The 9572-nt window shown below is 45.3% G+C and overlaps 1 long non-coding RNA gene across 1 annotated transcript; it reads right to left on the bottom strand.

Annotated features, from left to right (window-relative positions):
• Window positions 1-3072: 3072 nt before the first annotated feature.
• Window positions 3073-7962, bottom strand: LOC144119327 (uncharacterized). The gene is made up of 3 exons (XR_013312333.1): window positions 7936-7962; window positions 6753-6809; window positions 3073-3346 (listed from the first exon to the last, which is right to left on the bottom strand). It is a non-coding gene; the product is annotated as an uncharacterized LOC144119327 (long non-coding RNA).
• Window positions 7963-9572: the final 1610 nt, after the last annotated feature.

The following is a 9572-nucleotide window of genomic DNA, read 5'->3' as shown; positions in this document are numbered from 1 at the left end:
TTCGCTATATCCGGTATATTTACTCGTTATATCGGTTAATAATTTTTATAAAGGTGTGCATCTCAACAAAACGTATCGGTTGACAATATCCGGAACCTCCTGCGGCAAACGGTTCAGTCGTAATGGCCGTCTGAAGGCCCTCGGAATGAACGGTTTGGGGGTGGAAAGGTCGTCTTTGCGAATCCCGCACATGCTTTGTGCTTCATCTCAATTAGTAATTTTATTCTCAGGAACAAGCCAAGTCATTTGACGCCACTTCGAACATTCTGCGTCAAACAGGTGGCCTGCAAATTTTATACAAATGATGATCCAGGAGGGGTCACACTTCGATGGCCGCTATAGTGGCGCATATATAGCGGTTCGAAAGCATATTTATTATCTAAGGCACTATGCGCCCACTGTTTCTAGGTGATGTAGTGGGGTCATGTGTTTACTGTTTTGGACAATTTTACCTTCTTTGCAGAGGGACACGTCCTTGACAAACGTGAGTAGTAATAACTAACACTCTTAAAGCACACGTGAGAAGCACGACAGCTAACAGCTAAAACTATGACGGGTGCCGCGATTCTCTATGTGATTAAAGTCAGTGATACCCTCTCGTGTATATTCAGAGAGCACGGAGTGCTCATCGCACACGTGCCATCAAGCAAGCACCGAGCCGAGTGAGTGAGTGAATAAACTTTATTGCTCTAATAAAGGAGTCTTGCTGCTTGCCAGAAGATTGCCGATGTCTTGCAGGCTGAGCGTGGTTGGTGCCCCAAGTCCAAGGCACCACTGTCCCTGGCCATCCGGCATGCGTGGCTCACTAGGTCTCTTTGGACCTTGAGCTGGCTGCTGGTTAGCCTGCCCTCCCACTGCTACGCATTTGGCTCTTTGTTACCTCGGAAAGCTACATTGTGTATGCATTCCCATGTGATATGATACAGCGTGGGGGTTGCCCCGCACCCCGGACATGTATCCCTATACTGCTCTGGATAATCTTATGTAGAATGTGAAGTTTGTGGAAGGCTCCTGTTTGGAGTCTTCTCCAACATGTCGCTTCATATTGTGTTAGCAGAGGACGTGGCTGGGGATATTTGCGTCTTCTACCTTTGATGAGGTTGAGGATAGCTGCGAACGTGAGCTCTAGCGTTATATCCGGGCCGTCCGAGGCGTTTGACGTACTTCCACCGAGCCTAAATTATCAATGTAAAGGATCCTGTGTCACGTGACAAGTTGCCTGGTGTGCTTTGCCGAATCCCATACAACGACTGCACCTTCATCTATATAGGGGAAACCGGGAACTTCCACCGACGCACCAAATATCATCAATGCGATGTCAAGAACAACCCATCATGAATGAATGCGATTGGGGAACATGTGCAGACAACCGGCGATGAGATGGGCGGAGGTGTGGCGGCAAGAGTTGCAACACAAAAGAATCAGCGTAACAAGGCTAAATGTAGAGTCCTTAATTATCTAAACGCCGTCTGACGCATTTAACAGGAATTAAGGCACAGTTCATGATATCTATGGGAAAAGATCACGAAGAATCCTGTAGGCTATGTAAGCGTCTCCCCTTTTCCGAGACAGTCTTACTGCGAACAAGGGTCGCGTATTGGACCTTAACCGTCATTTCCCTTTATGTTTGGATTGGTCAGTGACCCAGTATTCGCCTGTTCATTATGCGCTCGGCAGAACAAGCCATTAGCTCTTGCTCCAAAGGGAAACGCATCAATACCATTGACATTGTGGAGCGAACCAAGTTAAATGATTCTTCGACATGGTTTCGTCATCTGAGCTGTGAACATTCTTTGCAACGGCCAGTAAGCACTAGCACGGCGCATGAGACATGAATAATGATGAAAATTCGGCCTGGTTTATGCAACAAAAACGCGTTAGAAATCCGGAGAGAGAAGCAGTTGCGGCTTTCTTGCTGCCAGCTGCAGCGCTTTTTTTCTTAAACCTTAAATTTTAAAAATTACCTGGAACTGGCTCTTGAGAATTGTTTGAAAGCCTTTGTGGCACTTTCGATCTGCCTTTGTACTCGCCGTGGCTTTTGTCTTTGGCTTAACCGTCGGTTCAACTTTCCCTTGATTCGAGATAACCATCTCTTCAACGAGGGTCTCTCACGGTGTGTGTCCACAGAGAGTTCTGGGCCTATGTGGCCACTTTTACACCACTTCTGTGACCACGGTACAAGGAGTCTGCAGAAAATACACGTTTCCTCTACCCCCGGCGCATGCGGGCTTCGTTTAATAAAGGATAAACAAAGATAATGTGAGAGATAAATGTGTATAACAATACTGCCTGCGAATCACTATAGTGTTTGTTCACGCCCAAGACCTTCGGAACGCGGGTTTATTATTCTGTTTGTGGCACGAGATGCAACAAGATTTATCTCGAATTATCGCAACTACATGCAAGTGCTTTCACATTGTACGCGTCTAATGCAGTTGATTATGGCGCCTTATTTTGAAGGTTCCTTGGCAGTCCTAAAATTAATTGCGGCCGAAAGAAGCGGGCTGTTCATAGACGACCGCAGAGCACATTTGCATGTATCGCCACCGCCGACTTGTCCAGTTATTTGTGGGCGCAAGACTGCCACACAAAGAGTTCGTTTAAGAAGGACTTCAGTCTCCTCATCCATCGACCACGGTGTTGTCTCCGCCACGAAACGATACGTATTATGCGTGCCTTTGAAATGTAGCCTTTTATTGACTTTCATTAGCTGCGGTAAGCTTGTGGGCGTTTCATGTTATACTCACTGTCGGCGAGAAAGCATGTGAGATACAATCCTGATTAGCAGCAAGAAAGAATAAGACGCGAAACAAGCAACGTAGATTCACAAGCGTCGTCTTTTTGGTTGCGCATCATCTGTAAGAGACTCATAGAAGGCTCTAAGAATTCTTCTCTCTGCTTTCAGCGGCGCAACCGATATGTTGAGGGCCGAGGGAGACTCTTAGACCGCGCTGATAATGCCATGCCACTTGCTCAAGAAATGCCAAAAATCCAGCGTTTCAACTGTGTTATCGAGAGTAAGGTTTCTCAGAAGCCGGAATTTTCTTAACATTCCTTTATTTCCCAGGAATGATGGTAGCAGGCCTTACGCGATCGCAGCACCCTTCAGCCGTAGCCAAGTGCATCCCATGGGTGCTGTCTTCGCTGTTGGTCGGTAACATCTCTGGCGCGTGTTGTGCGAACACTCAAGGTGCGGAGCCACGGGGCTAACCGCACAGGGTCGCTATGCAGGCCTCGCTGATGCGGCCTTCCGCATCCTGGGGCCCCTCCTGGGCGCGCTCGGTGGCCTGGGGCTCTGCCCTGGCGTCGGCGTAGGCGGCATCGACGGTCGGCGCGGCTGCGCTCTCTGAAAACAAGACAGGTGGAAAGAGCAGGTGGCGGCAAACCGGCTAGAGCTCGAAACGGCTTGGAATTAGCCGTGTTAGCTACCCCGCTTCTAGAGTGAACTAGCGCCGTTGGACTGTACAGACTGCAAACTTCGGATCTGTTGTTTTCTACGGGGCTCCAGAGCACTGACCTCCGAGGCAGTAGTATACCACTGCCACGACCGCTGTTTGTTTTTGGAACTTCCTAACGGCCTTTCATTATTAGTTGTGGCCGGTGTGCCGCGTCGCTGCAGTTGTCGAATACAGGGCAATAAATTTAACCTCACGGTTTATTAAGAAAAATAAATTGCAATTGTTTACGCTCTGCTGCGCAACGTTCTAACTTCGGTGATAGCTGTCGTCATGCGGCTGCAGGTGCTTTGTGCTTGAGGCCTACAGAAGTGTAAATGACCTGCAGAGTTTACGATAGGCGGAGTTTACACGTGCACCGGCAACATTCGCCGTGGAAAGTTCCATATAACGGCATTGGCTGTAAAAGGCTGTAATAGTTCTCTGAACAACTCTACAATGCGGAACGGGGGATAAGCAAGGAAAGAGGGGCACGGCATGACGGAATTAAGAAAACTGCTGATATATCCTTGAGTGTGTTGGTAAGCGCTAGCAAAATACAGAAAGGGACGAACACACAATACGAAGCGCTCAAGGATGTACAGTATTTCCAACTAGCCCCTGTAGTAGCTCTTTTGCCGATATATACAAGCACGTCACATATGTGTCGGACCGCAGCCGTGAGTCGAGACCCGCGCTGCTTAGGATGTTTACACCCGATTTGCAGGTAGAGCTTAGCAAGCCTCTGGCGAACTCTCTGGTATTAGGTCCGGTGGCAATGGCCTCGTGTCAACACACGTCCCTCGAGCGGCCAACAACATCCTTTCGTAGGGGTACATGAGAAATCGGGATGAAATGACCCAAGGACTCATGAATTTGACCGAAACACAGTTTCCAGAGTCTGCACGATGAATCAGATGAAAGTACCGTCACGCGAAAGTTACGCCCAACCTTACTCTATGCTCTGAATGCCGTGCGGCATTTTAAAAGCCACGTTGGGATGCTGTCTTTGCAACCAGCCGAGTCGATTGACTACCTGCTCCTGGTGCCTTGCCATCGTACTGCGCATTAATGTGGAAAGAAGGCCAGGTAGTAACTGGGTTTTCGTGACGAGCGGGACATACTCAGTATAGGAAATCGGCTGAGAACTCATTGGCGCAAGGGGGAAGGAAACGAAATATCCGCAAAAGCCAGTAGCCAGATATAAATCGAATGAAGGCCCCTGTTTTTCGTGCAGACACCGCAGTTAGTACACACTCGCATATTGTCTGAGAGAAATAAATAAAAGTAAACTTATCAAACTAAAGGTCTTATGTAATCGGGGCTCGATTAAGATCGTCGCTGTCGCAGATGACGGAGTGCCAGAGAGGACCGAGGGCAGCAAAACACACACGTGCGTTAAGGTTTCCCTCTTGGCGCCCCCTAGCGGGCGTGACGGTGCATCAATAATCAACACACGTAGCCTTCAGGCACGCCAATTTTTTTAACGGTGCATTCGCCTGCTGCAAAAAGGTGCTGGTTCCTCTAATCTGCGTAAATGTTATTTTCAGCGGGATTATAGCACTGATGCGTTCTTATTTCCGCGGTTTTGCGATGCTGGAGTAACTTTTGTTATTTAAAGTATCGTCTGCCTCTCACGCGCGGTGAGGGAACATTTGAATTGAGCTGAATACAAACACGAAATATTTTACGCAACACTTGAGAAAAAGATGCGCCAGTTCCTGGTTTGGTACTTTCAGTACCATTATTATGCTATCATTTTATCGACTGCCTTAGGATCGGCTTCACGCAGGGCGTATAAGCATGAAATTCAATACAAGTTTCTTTTCTAGGTCAACAACATGGTCGTTCACACTGCATTTGTGCCGGGCGATGTCTGTGGTTGCAAGTTAAATTACGAAGTTTTGTTTACCGCTGTGCTAAATTTCACAATTAACGTATAACAATTCTATAGGTGTACAAAACAAAGCTCTTTGTTTACATATCCCGAATGAATCGATAAAAAGCACGGCTATGTGATTTATGGTTTATGGCGGTTTAGTGATTCGAACCGAATCAGTCTAACGGGATACCATTGTGGAGGGATCAGGAAATTTCGACCATCTGGGGTTCTTTAACATGCACTGACATCGCACAATAAACGGGTCTCTAGCATTTAGCCTCCATCGAAATGCGACCGCCGCGGCCGGGATTGAATCCGTGTTTTGGGGTCAGCAGCCGAGCGCCATAACCACTGAGCCCACCGCCGTGGCTCGCACCGCCATATATTCCAAATAAAAAAGATTGGTTAATGGGAGCCTGAGTCCGCTAGGCAAAGCTTCGGCAAAAATTCTTCTTTTGTAAGGTTGTGCAAACATAGCTATTCGAAAGCAAACCAAATACGAATAGTGTACGTTTTCTACGAAATAGAATACTAACACTGTATAGCTAGAAACCGAATCAAATACGAATAGAAAAGTGAGAGTACCGATGCACATATCAATGCTGTATCAAACTTCTGCTATACCCAAGAGAGTGATAAAGCGTAATCTTAATATCACAGCTGGTTGGGGTGATTAATCATATAACAAATCAAGTGATGGGGTAGATGACAGTTAAAGAAACAGTAAGCCGGACTGTATTTGAAGCTGACTGCAGAGCATTGCATCATATATATAGCTGAGGCGGCCTCGGTGGAATCTACGTAGAAAGGCACCGCTTGCATACGTCACCGCTCGACTTTCTAACTCTGGTTCTATTGAGTTACCTACGTGTTCATTTTTGCCAATCAATAGTGTTTTCCATGATTTCGCAGAAATGACAGCAGCTTGGCAGCGTCGCTTGAATTTATGGTGCCACTGTTTGTTGAAGCTGAAAATGGGAGACGTCGCCTTATTTGAAAAGAAATACCAGTGGGTACGTTTCCGCCGTAAGCAAAAAGTGTTATCTACGAAACTAAAACACGCTCATTGACTTTAGTTCCGAAAACGCTGCTGACGTGTGAAAAGAAAAATTGTGGTGAAACGAGCAAGACAACTGAAGTTTATCCTATCTGGAAATTGTTACATGAACTTTGAGTGTTCGATTTGAGGGCTTCGGATAAATATGAACCCTTTGGAATCCTTAGGGTGCGCAGAAAAATTAAAGTGGACCACCGCTCTTGTGTTCCGTCGCTTATAAAGCGTTGGCGGAATGGCCCATAATCGGAACCTTAGCTCATGGGCAGCTGCAGAAAGCGCTTCTACTTCAACCCCCCGCGTGCCGAAAGTGGGGACGTGACAGAAAATAGATTGTCGCTGGTGCCAGTTATGCCACTACTGTATAAATGGGGCATCTTACCTGTCAAAAGGAAGCCGAAGATGGCTAGGCCAACAAGGAGTGCTTTCAAATGCATGGCTGTCAATATGAAAAGACTGTGGTTAGAGGAGACTGGGTACAAGTCGATGTAGTGATCTTGGGGACCATTTGTTCAAATAAAAACCACTTGTAATAAACTTCTATTCTCTGAAAGAAGAGCTCTTTTACAAAGAACCATCGCTCTATTGGCTATGCTACTCCAAAGTAAGTGTTACGCATTACGATTTCAGAGTAAATTTCCGCCTACTGCGGAATTATTCAAATGCGTTGGCGGAATACAAAAATGCGGGGCTCCACGCTGGTTTGTGCAATTTGGAAGGCTTTTTATGCTCAGGTCCACAAGAAATTTGACTCGTTGTTTGCAACTGTAACCCTTTACACTTGAAATGAGGGAGTGAACTTCATTCTTCTTAAAGAACTCACTATCTAGTGGCCACTCTTTTAGAAAAAGCTCTTGAGACAGTCTATAGGCTGTCTATAGGCTTCTGTATATAGAGAGAACCTTAGAACATTATGGAGGAACCTTAGAGAACAGTCTTTAGGAAATAGAAATGCTATAGATTGGGTATAGACAATCTGTAGATTTATGTCTATGCACTTTTAGTAGACTTTAGACTAATCTATAGATTATGGCGGTACACTTTTGGTAGACGTTTTTCTACAGACTGACCATAGACAGGGTAGACAAAAAGAGATTTTTATAGGAAGGCAATAGAGCCTGCAAGAAGCCTGTAGAAGCCTAGAGCTTATAAAAAGTCTAAACACGATTTTTATAAGGGCTGACAGACTGTTTCTGTTCACAGATTGCAGGTTTATTGAGATAAGTTTCACCGAAATGAAATGGGTTCATATCCGGGGTCTTAGATTCCTAAGTCCCAGAAGTTTCTGGTCCTGAGTGGAGCGTGGAACTTTCATAGCCATCACATTTGGTACTACTACAGGTCCTGGTCGTTGAAACCTGGAATAATTTCACTTCGGTGCAATCTAACGTTGTGAAATGTGCAGCTGCGTCTTTCTGTGTTCGTTGCGTGCTTATGGAAGCTCTGACTGAGACAACTTGGGAACTTTTTGGAACAAAGCATGGACAGTTATTCTCATCATTCAGTGCAGTTAACATTTTTGGGGTAGCGAAGCCTTCTAAACCCATATGTTACGAAGTTCTCACCGTTGAAGATGTTTCTGCGAAGCGGGTCACCCCTAAGTTCAGTGCAAGATGAAAAAACCTGCGGCAGCAGCCTGCCTTTTATCCATCAGCTCACCGCGACACGTGTCAGTTCGAGGCTTGCGACAGTTTCTACTTCTGTAAACTTCGTAGATATTTTACATATGACTTTTAAAGCGGAATAATTGTGTCTACTAGATTTTAGTATGCATAAAGTAACGAAAGAATGAACCCATCCGGTCATGTATGATAAGAGACCAACGGTATACTAGGAATTTTCCGCTTTTATACAGCGCAGTACAGAAGACTATCTACAGCTGTTACCGAAGTTGGTAACTAGCAATAGACCTAGATAACAGGTCTTGACTGGCACGTTTAATTTAGGCCATGTCAAAAGAGCTCAAAGCATCCATGCATGAAGAGTTCGAATTGTCATCTCATGCATCACTGAAGATATTTTTAAATAGTTCCCACATATTTCCTCACGTACCGAACTGGTTAGGGGTGAAATGAACTGTGGGCCAGAAATCTGCCACGTGCAGCATAGGCTAGCAACGGGTTTCAACCCACTAGCTTTCGTATAAGGAATGAAGAAATGGCCCACGTTTTGGAGTTCCCAGACATTCCGGACGGGCCTGGCACGAAGCAGCGACAGCTTTAGCACTGAGAGAGAAAGAAATGCAGAGAAAACACAACATATTAAGCACAACGGGCACTCCATATAAGGCAAATATTGTATTCTTCTCATAATATAACAAAGCTTCTACATGTTTGCTTATAACAGGAATCAATGTCCAAAGTTGAGCTGCCTTGAAGTCGTGGTTTTCTTCTATAAGACGTGTTGTGCAATAGCAGTGGGTGTATATGTGGCTGCGACAAGATCTGATTCTCAGATTTGGATGTGATCCTCTATTCCGTTTAAAAAGGCGGTGCGATGGCGATCTCGGTCCATATCCCCAATAACAACAAGAGCTTATTTCACAAATACAGCTTGGAAATTTTTGCCAGGTTACCCACCCGACATGCTAATACGACTGATAACGTACTGAATGTTTCTTGACCGCTTTCTTAGAATCGGCGTCATTTTCTTTCTTGTTTTTGTTGAATCATCACCTTTCCTAAATTTATTTCCCAAAGAGGCAATTGCTAGGTCGAGTTTAGTCAAAGTTTCCTCAAATAATATTTTGTCATTGAGCCGAAGCAAAATCAGACAAATTCACTTGAAAGGAATTCGGGCACCATAGTTTGATGTGAGACCATAGTTACGTGTGCTTTAATTCCTCTAAAATGAACTAATCACGCACACAACCTGGATACATTTCTTATTGTGTAAATAGTTTGTATATATTACTTCTCCCCCTATCCTCTCTTGCGGTCTCCTCACCTCTTTCATTTAATTTCTCCATTCTTCCTGCTATCCCTTTTATTTCCGCTGCCCCAGCTCAGCTGCTTCAGGATCGATGGCAGAAACCGGGGATAGCAAAAATCTTTTCGTTTCTTTGTACAATTATTTTAATAAAAAACCACTACCACCACCATAGTTGCCACGTGAAACCCCAGCCAGCCCTCACGTACCAGCATGAGATAGCTTATAACGTTCGCATAACATTTGTACGCAGATTCTATGGCACTGAATGCAT

This window comes from Amblyomma americanum, chromosome 2 (assembly GCF_052857255.1).
Source record: "Amblyomma americanum isolate KBUSLIRL-KWMA chromosome 2, ASM5285725v1, whole genome shotgun sequence".
NCBI lineage: Eukaryota > Metazoa > Arthropoda > Arachnida > Ixodida > Ixodidae > Amblyomma > Amblyomma americanum.
This window is presented reverse-complemented; position numbering and strand designations above follow the sequence as displayed.